Here is a 13,725-nt window from a genome sequence, read left to right on the forward strand (position 1 = left end):
CCGGGTCAGAGCGGCCCGCCGAGCCCGCGGCCCCGAGGCGGAGAGCTAGAGGAGCGGCGACCGGAGCGCGGAGGGCCCCTCTTGCCGGGGCCAGGCGGGTCAGCCGAAGGGACGCCGGAATGAACTTCAAGAGCTTGAAAAACAAATAGCATCTGTCTCTGATGAAAATAAAGAAACAGAAAAGCAAATTTATCATCAAGATGCTGCCATAGAGAATACCCAATGCCAATGTGAAAGCCTTGAAACTCAAATCAAAGCCTTACATACAGAAAATGTAAAGCTTAAATTTGACATTGGAACAACCCAAGAAGATTTTGAGGAACAAATGATAAGACATAATGCATATTATGCAAAAATAAAAGCATATAAAGATAGTTTTGGAGAAGTAAAGAGCAAATGGTCATTTATGTCTGAACTCCGGGAAAAACAAGATCTTGTTAAAAAACTAAAGATGATGAAAGAGGAACTTATGCAAGATCTCCAAAATCCAGAAGGAAACCGAATAGAACAAGTACAGGAAGACATTACGAAGCTAAATGATAAAATTTTAACTGTAAAAGAATCTATCACTGAAAAAGCTTGTTTTCTTGAGGAAGAAAAAAAGTTACATGAAAAATTAAGAAAAGAAATAGAGGTACAACATAAGAGATATGATGCAATTCTTAAATGTTTGCGTTGTCAGGTGAGCAAGCTTCAGTCAAATAGAAGACAGTGGCAATGGAACATTGAACGACTTGAAAAAACTGCAGCTGAACTAAGAAAATGCATTGAAATGAAAGAATAACATTGTCATAGGGCAAAGGGGAGCACAGACTCTGCCAACTCAATTATGGGACAGAATGTTGAGAAATTCCTTTGGATTCTTAGCAACCAGGGTCCACTATCAGAATCCTGTCTGGATGATGGATATATTTGCTCTTTTTCAAAATCAGAATCTGTTTATTAAAGTTCTTCTGAACCCTACTACTAATAGCAGTAGATAGACAATCAGAATGCTTACTGGAGAATAGTGAAAGGCGACATGCATGTTTTGAGTATGCACAATATATTGTACTCAGGAGTGCCTATTTATAACTTTGTCACATTCAGCACCATATGGAGTAAAACTTTTAGAAGAAAAGGATAAATTGATTTTTCTGTGATTTAAATTGTCAATATATTAAAAATTTCATCTATTTCAAAAAAAAAAAGAAATCTGGCTTCAACTCCCAGTTCAGCTCATAATTTCAGCTTCTTCATCAGTGACCTAGGGATAATATTATTGGTACCTGCCTCACAGAACTCTTGGGAAGATGGTGTGACATAAAGCATGTAAAAGTACTCGGTGAAGGTTAGTTCAGTCATTCTGGCTTGACCCCTTCCTGCTCCCAATTGTCATAGTCCAACGGAGCAGTTGGGAAAGAGGGATCTTTAGCTGAGACATGACTAGTCTCCCCTTTAAATGATGGCAAAAATAAAACCTAACCTCTAACTGCAGCACTTTGGATAGACTTAGGCTTAAGTGTCTTCCCAAACACTATCTCATCTATTCTTATTACAGTCCTTTTGAGGACAGCAGAATAGATACTATTACACCCACTTTTCAGATAAGAAAACTGAGGGAAAGAGTCACTAACTGATTGCCTAGCTGTATAGTGAAGAACCTGGAACTAGAACCTGTGTCTCTTGAACCTAAACTAGAGTCTTCACAAAATTATGTACCTTGCCACTCACAAAAAGAAGACCCACTAGGATTTCCACCCCCAGTTCTATTTTTCATTTAAAAAGATTTCTTTGGAACACAAGTCAGGATGCTATGCATCTGGCTCTTCTTATGACATCTTTTACCCTGATTCTTATCAATTTCCTCCCTGGAAACTGCATTTAACCCAGAAGAGGCTCATAAAGGTGTGTGGGAGTAGGGAGGAGGGAAGGAGAAGCAATTGCTCTCATCACTAAAACAAATGCCAAAAAGAAAAAAGTTATCTAATTAGGAGCCCATTTTCTTTTGAGAAGAGAAGAAAGTGAAAGCAAGATCCTGGTTCAGTTGTGTGTTTGCTCAAGTGCTGTTTTTTTCTTTGAAAGTTCAGGAAATGTCCACGAGATCATCATAGAAGCCATAACAGTGTACCTCCACCACTCATAGGGCTTTGTGATGAGACAATGTCTTCCTGGCTATCAAAACAAAGTTGCTAGTCTCATCTAGAAGAATATTAATTCTTATCAACTAGCCAAATCAGATGTGAGTCTGAAGAGCTTATAAATATCCAAGTGGGCACAAGTCAACACAGCACACAAGTGGTGTGGGCACAAGTGACCACAGCTTTTGTGTGGTCATCAAAAGCATGGTCCAAGGAGTGGGTTAGTTTGTGTCCCATTTTAATAACATAGAACTGGCTGTCTTACTTAGACCATTGCTAGAGGGTGTAGATAGCAGGAACATATATATGTCATATATATAAATGTCATATTTGTGACTAATATATATGACACATATGTTAGTTCCTATTATCTGATTTTCATTATTGTTATCATATATTCAGTGTTTGAGTAGGGGATAAATTTACATGGCTAAAACAAAATCCATTAAAAAGCATAAAAATGGAACACCTCCTCACCCCTTTGCCCAGTCTCCCTTCACCGTAGCTAACCACCGTCACATGTTATATTCCATCAAATCTAAGACCCCTTCAATTCAAGATGAGCCATTATTTAATTTAATTATTTAAGAAAATAAAGTGATTAATTGTCATTCTAAAATATCATTTGATAGGAAGACACATTCTTATTTCACAGATGTTGAGATGTGAAAAAATGCATAACTTAGACTCAATAAACTATTGATATTTCTTGATTTATGTTTCCTAATTTCTTTCTGAATGTGCAAGCAACTGTGAGTATAGATATCAGTTCTATACCCTAATGATAGGAAAGAGTATATTATGTTCTGTTCATAGTCACTTAATAAAGTCTATCTTGGTGATCTTGACCTATAATTGCATAAAGATCTCCCCCATTCATTTTTCCAGTTGCATAGTATTTTATTAAATGAATGTGATACAATTTATTTAGTCAGTCCTCTATTGTTGGACATCTTAGGGTTGTGCCCTATCTTGCATAGTTCAAATAATACTGTAATGAAAAGGCTTGCATGTACATAATTTCACAAGGTGACAAGTATTTCCATAGGATACAGTCCAAAAATTGAAGAACTGGGTAAAAGAGAATGGGTTAAATAGATTATGCATTTGTAATTTTGATGGAAATTGCTTAAATGTTTACCATAGAGGGTTATACCAATTTATCCTCCCACAATTAAGGTATGAGTATACCTGTTCCCCACAGTTTTGCCAGTAGGCAGTTGGTAGGAGGTGTGTGTGTGTGTGTGTATGTGTGTGTGTGTATGATACACAAAAATATATCATAGAAAAAAGAAAGAGTTTCTTAGCACAGTTTTATTTTATATTTCTCATATTATAAGTGCAGCTGAACATCTTTTCATAACTTTAAGAGCCATTTGTATTTATGTTTCTGTGAACTAGTTTATATTCTTTTCCCATTTTTCTATTAGGTTGTTGTTCTTCTCATTGATTTTTCCAGGGGGATTTGTACATTATCTGTAATGTGGGTGGCAACTTTTCTTCTAGTTTATCATTTGTCTTTTACTTTGTTTATTGCATTTTTTTGCTATACAGAGATTTTAATCTGATTTTAACATAAATAGATCATCCTTTTCTTTTTTGGATTCTGGGACTTGAGTCATAGTTAAAAAAAGGCATTTCTCACTACAAGGTTACCCAAGAATTCCCCCATATTTTCCTGTAATAGTGTTTTAAGATTTCACTTTTTTTTTTCATTTGAATTTTTTTATCAAATTTGGAATTAATCAATCCATCTTTTCCCACACTGGTTTGTGATGCCCCCTTTATAATAAATTCCTATGTGCATCTGTTTCTGTCTCTAGACTTTCCAATCCATTCCATTGGTCTTGGGTCCTCTTATTTATGTACCTATCTATCTATCTATATAGATATATATATATTTTTTTTGCATGGGCAGGCGCCAGGAATTGAACCTGGGTCTCTGTTATGGCAGGTGAGAATCCTACCTGCTGAGCCACCATCACACTGCCCCCATCTATATTTTTTTAATTAAAATCCAGTTATAATTTCAGAGGTGCAGTCTAAGGGTCACTCTTGAGGACAGGCCACTCTTTTTTAAAAACTGTTTTTATTGTTAAATATAACATACATACAAAGAAAAGAAAGAAAAACTATGATTTTCAAAGTACACTTCAACAAGTAGTTACAGGACAGATTTCAGAGTTTGTTATGGGTTACCCTTCCACAATTTCAGATTTTTCCTTCTGGTCACTCCAAAACACTGGTGGCTACAAGAAATAAATTTTTCTTTTTTTGTCAAAAATAGCATACATATATAAAAGCAATAAATGTCAAAACACTTGGCAACAATTTGTTGTAGAACAGATTTCAGAGTTTGCTATGGATTGCAATTCCACAATTTTAGGTTTTTACTCCTAGCTGCTGTAAGATACTAGAGACTAAAAGAAATATTAGTATAATGATTCAGCAATCATACTTGTTTGTTAATCCCTACCTTCTCTGTATAACTCCACTATAAGCTTTGATCTTTTTCCCACTTTTTAGGGGTTTTTGGGCTATGCCCATTTTAACTTTTTCATTTTGCAAGGGGCTGTCGATAATGTGGGTTAGGGGGATGGAACTAGTTGATGTTCTGGAGAGACTGACCCTCTGCATTTCAGGACTTATCTGGTCCAGGGACCCATGTGGAGGTTGTAGGTTTCTAGAAAGTTATTCTAACGCATGGAATCTTTGTAGGATCTTACATATTGCCCTAGGTGCTCTTTAGGATTAGCTGCAATGGTCTTGGTTTGGCAAGTTATGGTACCTAGCAATATTTAACTGAAGCTTGCATAAGAGTGACTTCCACAGTAGCCTCTTGTCATGGTTAGGGACAGGTGTCAACTTGGCCAAGTTGTGGTACCTGTTCATCTGATTGGGCAAGCGCTGGCCTGTCTGTTGCAATGAGGACATTTCATAGGATTAGGTCATGATCACGTCAGCTACATCCACAGCTAATTCCATTTGTAATCAGCCAAAGGGGAGTGTCTTCTGCAATTAGTGATGCTAAATCCAATCATGGGAAGCCTTTTAAGGAGGACTCAGAGGAGACAGGTTGCATTCCTGCTTTGGCTGGTGAGCCTCTCCTGTGGAGTTCATCCAGGCCATCCATTGGAGTCGTCAGCTTCGCAGACTGCCCTGTGGATTTTGGACTCTGCATTCCTACGGTCACGTGAGACACTTTCATAAATTTTATATTTGCAAGTGTTCCCTGTTGATTCTGTTTCTCTAGAGAACCCTAACTAATACATCTTGGTACCGGGAGTGGTTCTTAAGGAACAGAATCTTAAAAATGGGTTTTTATGAATGGTTTTCTACTCTGACTGGGCTCAGAGACACTAAGGACTCTGATTCCCGTAATCAGAATGACACTCCCAATCCATGGACTGAGTTGGCAAAGGAGATAGTCAAAATATCATCATTCGATTCTCCTAATGCTTCGCTTGTACGAAGCCAGACTCTGGGGGATAATGTTTTTGACACCTTTACAGAGTTTTGTAGAAATGAGAGTTATAGAGATGTTGGTTGGTTGTTGTTAGATACACTGTCTACATTAAAGGGTGAAAGGGATGGGCTTAAGGCTTCAAACAAGAAGCTTAAGTGCCGTCTGAAAGATGTAGAGGTTTCTATGAGTATCCTGAAGGAAAATTTTATTTCCTGTAGCCGTAGACTTGAGATCTCTGAAAATCAGACTCAGAATCTTATTGTTAGAGTAGCAACTTTACAACGTAAACTGAAATCTCAGTCTTGCATGGTGTCTGCCGTTAAAGTGAGGGCATTGATTGGAAAGGAGTGGGACCCTGAAAAATGGGATGGTGACATATGGATTGATAATGATGTTGGGGGTGAGGTTGAAACCCTAGACCATGCTGAGCCTTCTTTAGATAACCCTGTAATAGTCTGCCCTGAGGACATAGCCGCCCCACCTCCAGCCTGCCTTGAGGAATTGGCCATCCAACCTCCTCCTGAAGGGATTAGCCCTAGAGTTACTAATCCTGTTTCACCAGATGAAACTGCAAATGAAAGCCCTGAAGCAAATGGCTTGGAAGATATTTCTAATTCTTTTCATGACCCACCCCCACCACCCCTCATTTCTTCTAGACCTATAACTAGACTAAAGTCCCAACAGGCCCCTAAAGGTGAGGTACAAAGTATCACACATGAGGAGGTACGTTATACTCCAAAAGAACTGTGTGAGTTTTCCAATTTATATAGACAGAAATCAGGGGAATATGTGTGGCAATGGATTTTAAGAGTGTGGGATAATGGTGGGAGGAATATAAGGCTGGATCAGGCTGAATTTATTGATATGGGCCCACTAAGCAGAGATTCTGCATTCAATGTTATAGCTAGAGCAGTTAGAAAAGGTGTTAACAGCTTGTTTGGGTGGTTGGTTGAAACATGGATCAAAAGGTGGCCAACATTACCTGAGGTTGAAATGCCAGAACTGCCCTGGTATAATGTAGATGAGGGGATCCAGAGGCTTAGAGAGATTGGGATGTTAGAGTGGATTTATCATGCAAAGCCTGCTCTTACACCCCAGGAATGTCCAGAGGATGCACCTTTTACCAGAACAGTGAGAAATAAATTTGTGAGACTAGCACCATCATCCCTCAAGAGCTCTGTGGTTGCACTTCTCTGTAGGTCAGATATTACTGTAGGAACTGCTGTCACTGAGCTGGAATCCTTAAACACAATGGGGATGACAGGATCCCGAGTTGGCAGAAGTCAGGTGGCAGCACTTAATCACCAAAGACAGGGTAGACGTGGGTATTATAATAGACAACAAACTCAAAGGAGGCACCAAAATTATATGACACGCAGAGATTTGTGGCATTGGCTAGTAAATCATGGGGTGCCTAGAAATACAATAGAAGGGCAGTCTACAAAATTCTTGTTGGAGCTGTATAAACAAAAGAGTTCTAGGTCAAGGGAACAGAAGTCTAACCTGAATTACAAAAACACAGAGTCACGGCCCCTTAATCAATTTCCAGACTTGAAACAGTTTACAGACCCTGAGCCCCTTGAATGAAGGGGAGGCCAGGTCCCTATGGGGGAGAAACCTGTTACACTGCCACAAATTTATACTGTTAACATTCCTCTAAGTCTTCCCCAAGGAGACCGATGGCCTTTTACCAGGGTAACTGTGCATTGGGGAAAAGGAAATGATCAGATATTTCGGGGATTATTAGACACTGGTTCAGAAGTGACATTAATTCCAGGGGACCCAAAACGTCACTCTGAACCACCAGTCAGAGTGGGGGCTTATGGAGGCCAGGTGATCAATGGAGTTTTAGCTCAGGTCCGTCTCACAGTGGGTCCAGTGGGCCCCCGGACCCATCCTGTAGTTATTTCCCCAGTTCCAGAATGTATAATTGGCATAGACATACTGAGCAACTGGCAGAATCCCCACGTTGGTTCTCTAACTCGTGCAGTGAGGGCTATTATGGTGGGAAAGGCCAAGTGGAAGCCACTAGAACTGCCCCTACCAAGCAAAATAGTAAATCAAAAGCAATACCGTATTCCTGGAGGGATTGCAGAGATTACTGCCACTCTTAAGGACTTGAAAGATGCAGGGGTGGTGATTCCCACCACATCCCCTTTCAACTCTCCTATTTGGCCTGTGCAGAAAACAGATGGGTCTTGGAGAATGACAGTGGATTATCGTAAACTCAACCAGGTGGTAACTCCAATTGCAGCTGCTGTTCCAGATGTAGTATCATTGCTTGAGCAAATCAATACATCCCCTGGTACCTGGTATGCAGCTATTGATCTGGCAAATGCTTTTTTCTCAATAGCTATTAGTAAGGACCACCAGAAGCAGTTTGCTTTCAGCTGGCACGGTCAGCAATATACTTTCACTGTCCTACCTCAGGGGTATATCAATTCTCCAGCCCTATGTCACAATCTTGTTCGCAGAGACCTTGATCGTTTCTCCCTCCCACAAGACATCACACTGGACCATTATATTGATGATATCATGTTGATTGGACCTAGTGAGCAAGAAGTAGCAACCACTCTAGATTTACTGGTAAGGCATTTGCGTGTCAGAGGATGGGAGATAAATCCAACAAAAATACAGGGGCCTTCCACCTCAGTAAAATTTTTAGGTGTCCAGTGGTGTGGGGCATGTCGAGATATCCCTTCTAAGGTGAAGGATAAATTGCTGCATCTGGCCCCTCCCACATCCAAAAAAGAGGCACAACGCCTAGTTGGCCTTTTTGGATTTTGGCGACAACATATTCCTCATTTGGGTGTGCTACTCCTGCCCATTTATCGAGTGACCAGAAAAGCTGCTAATTTTGAGTGGGGACCTGAACAAGAGGAGGCTCTGCGACAGGTCCAGGCTGCTGTGCAAGCTGCTCTGCCACTTGGGCCATATGATCCAGCAGATCCAATGGTGCTGGAAGTGTCAGTGGCAAATAGAGATGCTGTCTGGAGCCTTTGGCAGGCCCCTATAGGAGAATCACAATGCAGACCCTTAGGATTTTGGAGCAAAGCCTTACCATCTGCTGCAGATAACTACTCTCCTTTTGAGAAACAGCTTTTGGCCTGCTACTGGGCCTTAGTAGAGACTGAACGCTTAACCATGGGCCACCAAGTTACCATGAGACCTGAGTTGCCTATCATGAGTTGGGTGTTGTCTGACCCACCAAGCCATAAAGTTGGGCGTGCACAGCAGCACTCTATTGTAAAGTGGAAATGGTATATACGAGATAGAGCCAGAGCAGGTCCTGAAGACACAAGTAAGTTACATGAAGAAGTGGCACAAATGCCCATGGCTTCCACTCCTGCTGCCACATTACCTTCTCTTTCCCAAACCAGAGCTATGGCCTCTTGGGGTGTTCCTTACAGTGAATTGACTGAGGAAGAGAAAACTCGGGCCTGGTTTACAGATGGTTCAGCACGATATGCAGGTACCACCCGAAAGTGGACAGCTGCAGCATTACAACCCCTTTCTGGGGTTTCCTTGAAGGACAGTGGTGAGGGGAAATCCTCCCAGTGGGCAGAACTTCGAGCAGTGCACCTGGTTGTTCATTTTGCTTGGAAGGAAAACTGGCCAGAGGTGCGTTTGTATACTGACTCATGGGCTGTGGCTAATGGTTTGGCTGGATGGTCAGGGACTTGGAAAGACCATAATTGGAAAATTGGTGACAAAGAGGTCTGGGGAAGAAGTATGTGGATAGACCTTTCTGAGTGGGCTAAAAACATGAAGATATTTGTGTCCCATGTGAATGCACACCAGAGGGTGACTTCAGCAGAGGAAGATTTTAATAATCAAGTGGATAAGATGACCCGTTCTATGGATACCAGTCAGCCTCTTTCCCCAGCAACTCCTGTTATTGCCCAATGGGCTCATGAACAAAGTGGTCATGGTGGTAGGGATGGAGGTTATGCATGGGCTCAGCAACATGGGCTTCCACTCACCAAGGCTGACCTGGCTACAGCCACTGCTGAGTGCCCAATCTGCCAGCAGCAGAGACCCACACTCAGCCCCCGATATGGCACCATTCCCCGAGGTGACCAGCCAGCTACATGGTGGCAGGTTGATTACATTGGACCACTCCCTTCATGGAAGGGGCAGCGATTTGTTCTAACTGGAATAGACACATACTCTGGATATGGGTTTGCTTTCCCTGCACGCAATGCTTCTGCCAAAACTACTATCCGTGGGCTTACAGAATGCCTTATCCATCGTCATGGTATTCCACATAGCATTGCTTCGGATCAAGGAACACACTTCACAGCAAATGAAGTGCGGGAATGGGCACATGCTCATGGAATTCTCTGGTCTTACCATGTTCCCCATCATCCAGAAGCAGCTGGATTGATAGAACGGTGGAATGGCCTTTTGAAAACTCAATTACGGTGCCAACTAGGTGGCAAAAACTTGAAAGGCTGGGGTAATGTTCTCCAGGAAGCTGTGTATGCTCTGAATCAGCGTCCGCTGTATGGTGCTGTTTCTCCCATAGCCAGGATCCATGGGTCCAGGAACCAAGGGGTGGAAATGGGTGTGGTGCCACTCACTATTACTCCTAGTGATCCACTAGGAAAATTTTTGCTTCCTGTCCCTGCTACCCTGAGTTCTGCTGGTCTACAGGTTTTAGTTCCAAAACAGGGTGTGCTTTCTCCAGGAGAAACAACAGTGATACCACTGAACTGGAAGTTAAGATTGCCACCTGGCCACTTTGGGCTACTTATGCCTCTGGATCAACACACCAAGAAGGGGATTACACTATTGTCTGGGGTAATTGACCCTGACTATCAGAAGGAAGTAGGACTGCAACTACATAATGGAGGTAAAGAAGAGTTTTCTTGGAATATAGGAGATCCCCTGGGGCGTCTATTAGTACTGCCATGCCCTGTGATTAAAATCAATGGAAAACTGCAACAACACAATCCAGGCAGGACCACTAATGGCTCTGAGACTTCAGGAATGAAGGTTTGGGTCACCCCACCAGGCAAAGAACCACGGCCAGCTGAAGTGCTTGCTGAGGGGAAAGGGAACATGGAATGGGTAGTGGAAGAAGGTAGTGATAAATATGAACTTCGACCACGTGATCAGTTACAGAAACGAGGACTGTAATGCTGTTTTGTTTGTGTTATACTATTTAAGTTGTAAGATATCAAGTTTAAGAATGAATGTTGCCCAAGGATTTGCACCCTATTCTGGAGAGATTTAATGTGTTTCCAGTTATATGCAGGACAGTTGAGTATTGTCAGGTAAAAGAAAAAATGTGTGCTTATTTGTTTTCATTTGGAAATTAAGTATGGTCTAAGGTGATGTATATATATATATATATATATATATATATATATATATATATATATGTGCCAAGTTGACAAGGGGTGGACTGTCATGGTTAGGGACAGGTGTCAACTTGGCCAAGTTGTGGTACCTGTTCATCTGATTGGGCAAGCGCTGGCCTGTCTGTTGCAATGAGGACATTTCATAGGATTAGGTCATGATCACGTCAGCTACATCCACAGCTAATTCCATTTGTAATCAGCCAAAGGGGAGTGTCTTCTGCAATTAGTGATGCTAAATCCAATCATGGGAAGCCTTTTAAGGAGGACTCAGAGGAGACAGGTTGCATTCCTGCTTTGGCTGGTGAGCCTCTCCTGTGGAGTTCATCCAGGCCATCCATTGGAGTCGTCAGCTTCGCAGACTGCCCTGTGGATTTTGGACTCTGCATTCCTACGGTCACGTGAGACACTTTCGTAAATTTTATATTTGCAAGTGTTCCCTGTTGATTCTGTTTCTCTAGAGAACCCTAACTAATACACCTCTCGACTATTTGAACTCTCTCAGCCACTGATACCTTATTTGTTACATTTTTCCCCCTTTTGGTATGGATGGAATTATTGATCCCATGGTGTGGACTGGCCACTCTTAAAGCTCCTACCTAAAAACTTACTTTTGAAACAACCTGTCCTGTTTTATAAACTATGCAGTAAAAAAAATACAACAGGAAAGATGTGCACTACTCAAGGAAGACCTCAGGGAGCACTTGATAGAATAGTAATACTGATCATCACAGATTTATCACTTACAGCTTCACACATCAGAACCCTACATAGCAATGGCCAATGCCTCTTAACAACAAAGTCCAGTGCTCAAACACCCAGTCCCTACATAGCCTCCTTCTGCAGTCTAAGACTTAACTGTACCCAAACTGGATTTCACCCATCTTCTTCTTCCTCTTATCTCTTTGACTCCATTCTGACTTCCCAATCTCCTGTCTTGCCCTCACATGACTTGCTTTCATCTTCCAGGTCATGATGACTTAGCTCAACTCCACCCTCCTTCCACTAACCTCACTACCAACATCCTGGCACAAACCACCAACATCTCTCTTCTGGTCATAACCTCCTAACTGGTCTTCCTTCCTCTAGTCTTGCCCCCTCTAATCTAGTCTCCATTTGCAGACAATGATATTTTCAAAGCACAAATCTGGTCATGACACTGTATTACTTAAATCATTTCAGTGGCTGCCCACTGCTTAGGATAATGGCCAACATCTTTGACAGGGCTAGAAGGTCCTGCATGATCTGGCCCATGATTTTTCCACCCTCATTTTACCCCCTACTTCCCTTTACTCTCTCTGTTTCAGTCGCACTAATGTCCCTTAAGTTCTGCAAACACATTTTTTTGCCTGCTGTTCTCTCTGCCTGGAATTCCCTTCTTCCCATTTTTTTCACTATTCATCTCTCAGACCTCAAATCCAGCACCACTTCCTTAATGTTTACTGTTTTAAATCTCCCAATCCTATGTTCTTTCTTTTTTTATGGTACTTATCTAGGTTTATATATATTTATCTGTATTGTTATTTGATTAATATCTGTGTCTCACAAGCACCATAGGAACAGGGGCCATGTCTTTTTAAGCTTTCCCCCAGTATCTAGCATGGTATCTGGCCCAGCACACAGAAAGATGCCATAAACTATGAGTCTATTAAAATGGTGTTAGTGTCCAATAACATATTTTGACTTATCATTGAGTAGCCATTTATTCATCAGTGATTTTGCTATTCCCATTTACAAGTACCCTTAGTATGTACAAATCACTGAAGTAGGAGGAATAAAGAAGTATTCAAATTCTTCCACTGAAAATTTTGTTGGTAGCTTCTTTCAACATGTGGTCAACAGGCAGACATCCAACCCAGAAGCAGGAGAACTGGTTGAATAAGTTCTGTTTCCATATGATTTATAGATCAGAATATGGATCTAGCCAATAATCTAAGTGATGTCAAGCCTTCAGGGAGCTTGTCACTGTGTTTTAGTTATCAAGAGACCTACATTGCCCCTCACTGCCAGCCCCATTTCCTGGCTTCCCTATCAGCCCTGCTTTCACCTTCTCCTGCTGAGCCACCATCACACTGCCTGACTCTATAGTTTTTGCATTTAACAAATGGGAATTTTAATCTCAGGTGGTGAACTACAGGATGATTTCTACCTCCTGGCATTTGCGTCTTTTTGTAGTCCTCTCTAATATTGAATCAGAGGCGGTGTGTGTGTGGTTGATAGAATACAGCAAAAGTGACATTGTGCAACTTCCACATAAGTCATAAAAGGCATTAGAGCTTTTTCCTTGGGTCTCTTGGATCCTTGCTCTGGAGGAATCCAGCTACCATGTTGTGAAGACACTCAAGCAGCCCTGTGAAAAGAACCACATGGAAAAGAACTCAGACCTCCAGCCAACAGCCAGCACCAACTAACCATCCCATATGAGTGAATCACATTGGGTGATGACAGCCCTAGCTGACATAGAAGTGCAACTTCATGAGACAGCCTGGACACACAAACCACCCAACCAAGCTACTCTTAACTTCCTGACAAACAGAAACCATGAGAGACAGTAAATATTTATTGTTGTTTTAAACCACTGAGCTCTGGAGTGATTTGTTAGGCAACCTTAGATACAGGATATAAAGACAAAAACTGGGGACCAGTGCCTCATCTGTGTCTTTAATATTCTGAACACATGATCTTTCTTTTTCCCTTATTAGTCCCTTTTCTCTATTGCTTCCTGTGAACCACTCTATCTAAGAAGGAATTTATATCCTTTATCTGGGCTCCCTTT

At 41.5% G+C, this 13,725-nt stretch overlaps 1 pseudogene; it reads left to right on the top strand.

Moving 5' to 3' along the window:
* The first annotated feature begins 218 nt into the window (after positions 1 to 218).
* Positions 219 to 2,760, top strand: LOC143662342 (coiled-coil domain-containing protein 122 pseudogene; annotated as a pseudogene).
* Positions 2,761 to 13,725: the final 10,965 nt, after the last annotated feature.

The sequence above is a fragment of the Tamandua tetradactyla genome, chromosome 2, assembly GCF_023851605.1.
Source record: "Tamandua tetradactyla isolate mTamTet1 chromosome 2, mTamTet1.pri, whole genome shotgun sequence".
In the NCBI taxonomy this organism is placed as follows: Eukaryota; Metazoa; Chordata; class Mammalia; order Pilosa; family Myrmecophagidae; genus Tamandua; species Tamandua tetradactyla.